The sequence below is a fragment of the Hevea brasiliensis genome, chromosome 13 (assembly GCF_030052815.1).
Source record: "Hevea brasiliensis isolate MT/VB/25A 57/8 chromosome 13, ASM3005281v1, whole genome shotgun sequence".
Taxonomy (NCBI): Eukaryota; Viridiplantae; Streptophyta; class Magnoliopsida; order Malpighiales; family Euphorbiaceae; genus Hevea; species Hevea brasiliensis.
Window position 1 is genome coordinate 2,419,297 of NC_079505.1, and position 5,196 is coordinate 2,424,492.

Genomic DNA, 5,196 nt, shown 5'->3' on the forward strand with positions numbered 1-5,196 from the left:
TGTCTCGTTGACATCGTCTAGCCTCTCTCTCTCTCTCTCTCAACGATTCCTTTGTCATTTGGTCTAGGTTTCAGTGGTTTGTGATTATTGGGTTTTGTTCAACTATTGACAAACCCATTGAAACTTTTGTGATTTTTTTGGTTCGATTAAAAAAATGATGAATTAAACCAATTTAATTCAATTTGATTCAATTCTTCTACCTATTTTCATTTCATAAGATTTTGATACAGATCGATTGGGTTTGGTTTGGAACCAAAAAAATCGATTGCACACCCTACTTGCAATTATTTTGATTGTCTTCATCTTATATAGTATCAACAATAAAATCGATGGGGAATTCAAATCGCTTGTATAAAACCAAGTACCAAGAACTTGATGTATTTGATATTTCATGCACAAAAAGTGGGGGGATTGAGTACTTGAAGATCTTGCCTAATCTTGTGAGTGCATGACTGTACTTCATACTGAATTAACCAAACCTTGAACCCATGAAACTTGTGATTAAGGCATCAAGACACTCACATTTTAATATTATCCTGAAGCAATTGGTGGAAATGATGCGTAGCTTTCGCAACTGTGGGAGCATATCTACCACTACAATATGCTGGAGATTCACGCCCCCTCTGAACGCCTTCACAAAGCGTAATATCCTCTATCTGCAAATCATGTAAGAAACCTAAAAGATCTGCAACATAGCCAGTAATTTTACAAGAAAGAACTGTAGTCTATCTGTACCTGTACTCTTTCACTATCTGCTAGACTCCTTTTAATGAAAGCTTTGTCATCCTAAGGACACATATTAATACAGATATCATTAGAATGGATTCTTGTTAATTACATTCAGTAATTAATAGCACACATGCCAACAAATCAAGAGATAATAACTTTGATCAAGAGATAATAACTTTGTCCTTGGCAAATGAAAAACAAATATTTAATCCATGCTAGGTTGAACATAGAACATCGTTGAATACTTATTTTTTGACAAATAAAACAAGGGGAAAAATCCATAAAATGCCCTTCTCTACGAGAAATTATATAATAAAGTTGTTATTCCATGTTAGCATTTGACCTGAAATGGCAACCCAATAGTAGTTAGACATATGCGCAAATGTAGTTACTATTTTTTAATAAAAAAAAATTGTAATGTGGTTAAAAATTTTTGGGACCCAACCATGTATACATGTAAACCTATCCATGTATACATGCCCATTCATTATTGGCTTGCCACTCTATGCAGGATCCTAGATGGAACAACCGCTTCTCTGTATAATTACTTCTTCTCTACAGCAGAAGTGACAACAATTTGAGCATGTGTTATTGGTTAAAACCAAAGCAACTACTCAGTTTAGCATCTATGAGAGAGAGAGAGAGAGAGAGGTAGTCACAATATTTATAGATCTTAAATATTACACAGTGCAGAATTAGTAAACTTGAGATGGTACCTTGTGATAAGCTTCAATAAAGTAGTCAAATATCACTTGGCATTTCATGGGTCCGAGAGGGAAGCACAGGGTCAGTGTCCATCCAAGGTCCATATCTGTAAAACCCAGAAATGGTTCAGCATACAAAAGAATGGGAACAACAAATAAACCAGTCATTATTACAACTTCCACCCAATTATGTACCTGTTAATCATGAAATTAGGATAAACGAAAGCATATAAAGCTTTTGATCCAAGCCGACCAAAATCATCTTCACTTCTAGTTGAGCCACCTTCACATCTTTGGATACTGACCTTTTCGTATATCTATCTCAAAAAAAGTAGTAATTTAGGTGGCACTTACAATGAAATTATAAAAAAAATAATATATATATATATATATATATATATATATATATATATATATATATATATATATATATATATATATATATATATATATATGATGCTTTTATGTAATAAATTGGGTTAATTTCAATAAAAGTCATTTTGTCACTGAATTTCAATTTGTATTAGCAAAATTGCTCAAACCTTGATTTTGATTCAATAAGATTGCTTCTACTAAATTTTTGTAGACATTTAGCCAAATTATTTATGTGATGATAAAATATAATAGCTCTGAGCTTACAAAAATATATTTGAAAATTTTTACTTGGTTATCATGTACAAAAATATTATTTATATTTTATCAAAATCTAGCACTGATGAATTTATCAAATCAACTTAAATTTGGGTGATCTGTATCATACAAATTGAAATTCAGTGACAATGTTGAAATTGGAGATAAGTTCAATGACCATGAGCAAAAGTCATGGCAGTCTTCTAGATCTATCATAATCAAATGCTACAATTGATAAAACAAAAACAAAATGTTCAAGAATGACAAGGAAGCACGAGATGCGTACTATGGTGGAGTAAGAATCAAGCTTCAAACCAGATGCCAAAGCTTTATGTGCACATGGGACATGGTAGCCACCATCTAAGTAGTTGTCGCAAAACACCTGAAAGGAGGAAGGGGAATCAGCAGTCCATGAAATTAAATTATACAGTGCAATTAATGGATATTAATTTCAGTGTCGTAAGTCTACTGTAGAGTTAGCTCATTGCCAAGGACAAGGAATAGATGAATTAATTCACTGCAAGAAAACATAAAGGGAACTGGAAGGGCCCATATTCACCTTGCATAAAGGGTTTCCTGTCTAAAATTATTTTTATTAAAATCTGATGCTGAAATTCAGTACACTTATATTTAAGCATCTTACCTTCCAGTTACATTCAATATTATGCACGTCTACAAACATAACTCAAAGGAGAATCAACTCCATTGGTTTCCAGTGTATCAGAACAGCTACCAAGCCATTCATTTTCCACCATATTGCCATCAACTTCCTGATGAGTTGAATTCACTCTGACCTCACTGAGAAGAACTAATGGCCCCCAAGTAGCTAAATTTAGTGGAGTAAGCCCAAACTCCTATTCTCCAAGGCAAGATAAATTAACTAAATTATCCAATGATTCTAAAATTGCCATACATTAATGGAAATTGATTACTACTATAACATTTTGGCATACAATTACATTGAAATTTTGCATCCCTGTTATTCTTGTTGCTTTAAGAAGTGCTCCATCTAAACCAAAAGTCCAAGCCTGCATAAAAAGAATGGACACACATTAAAACCCTGAAATAGCTTATTATAAGAATAGTAATGCTAAACTTCAGTATATTTATATGCAAAGTGAACTCAATTCCTTCAGTTATGAAGTTATGGTTTAAGGGGGTGGGGTTGGGGAATGAAATGAAAAGAACACGAGATGTTACCCATGGTAACTTCTTAAATTCTTAAATTCGAGAGACATGAAAGGTTGTAAACAGTCATATACCATGCGCTAGGCTGCTAGTGAATAATGTAAAGCTTGGCTGGAGGAAAAGAAAATGTATGATAGAAAAATGGATCAAGAAAAAAACCAAATACCACAGTAGCACAGCCTAACATTTCTCCCACCAGTTAGATGATGTAGCAGTTGAGGTTAGAATTCATCAATCCAATTCAACTACATAAGCAACATTAGAAAATTTAGCAACTAAACAGTGTTCTAAAAGTTGTTCCTAATCTAAGATGAACCATGATGTTTTGGCAATGATCATATATATATATATATATATATATATATATATATATATATATATATATATTAAGCTGAACCTATACTATTCTTTGTCTACAATCAAGATTAAAAAAAAAATGCAAGAAAAGGGGCTGAGCGAATTCCACAATGTTTGCATGAAGCAGCACGAGTAAACTCCCATGGTAAGGGCATGCAAAGCAAGGCTTTTTCCCACTTCCTCATGCAAGAAGAGAGCCAAGATGGCGGCACACATTGTGAAAAGCATGAACCCTGCCATCATCATCTCTACACACAAGAAATTATACATTTCCAATTCTGCCAAAGCAGATCCTCTATTAGGTTCTAAGAAAAAAGGGGACAAAGATATGTTGAAATGCATACAAATGGAAGTCATATTCAAGCGTTTCCCTTTCTTCTTCTAAGAACCGAATGGAGCCCGAATGATTAGCAACATTCAGATGTAAGCATACTGAAAGAAAGCAAGAAAAAAAAAATAAAAAGAACTAATTTTTCTACCTATATAAATGTACCTTCCAGTGAAAAAGTCACGAGGATCCTTTATCAGTTGAGTGTATCCTGAAATTCAATATACAACCCAAAAATTGGTAACTAAGATTCCACTTCCCCTGTGTTATGATATGTTTGATGTATGCTAATCGCTAGGAGTTGAAGACTCTATGCATAATGAAAATACAAGGCAAACCCAATCAAGATTTGAATTGAATTTAGTCTTAAATTGCCTTATTTGATAAAATCATAACAAATTATCAAATTCCTTGTGTTATTACTTGTTCTAAGCAACTTGAGACTCTTTTCCAAAAAAAAAAAAAAAAAAGGAACTAACCAACAGCCTGCCATCCTCCATAGAAGACACGATGGAGCTCATAATCGTAAAATGAAGGGCCTGTACAGAGCCGGGTGGAGTCGGGCTTTCTCTATAGGAATGCGAGGGTCAAATTCATCGACGAGTTTCGACAATGAGTATGGAGAGAGCTTGGATTGTGAAGAACACGATAAGACCTTGAAGGGCCGATTTTGAGCGAGAATTGGAGTATGAGTTTTAGGTTGAAGCTCATGCGGTGATGAGCTTCAAAGGGATCACTCGGTGGCGATGGCCATTGTCTTCGCTACGACGGTTGCTTCAAAGCAAACGACATCGACATTCCAAAGGTACTCTTGTGTCTTTCAGTTCTGGTTTTGGCTCCTCTCACCAAAGAATCTCCTTTTTATATTTTGTAATCGATGATGCCACTCTTTTACAATTTTTTTTTAAAATTTTTTTATTTAATTAAAATTAAAAATAATATTATTAAATCAAAATTCATTAATTTATCTTTAATTTTTATATTTTTTTTTCATGAATCATCCAAATAAAGTATTACACTGGATAAATTTTAGGAGGGGATGGAAAATAAAAATGTAAATTTTTTTTTATTTTTTATTTTTTTTCTTTGTATTTGGATAAGTGAAAAATAAAATAGAGAAAGTAAAAAGGTTGACACCAAAGCCTACCTTTTTTTACTTTTCTTATTTTTTCTTTAATTTAAAAAAAATAATTAGAAAAAAATAAAATTTATTTTTATTCTCCTATTTATTTTTCTTCTATTATCTAAATAATGAAAAAA

General features: G+C 32.9%; 1 pseudogene; it reads right to left on the reverse strand.

Moving 5' to 3' along the window:
• Positions 1-210: 210 nt before the first annotated feature.
• Positions 211-4,728, reverse strand: LOC131169156 (choline monooxygenase, chloroplastic-like; annotated as a pseudogene).
• Positions 4,729-5,196: the final 468 nt, after the last annotated feature.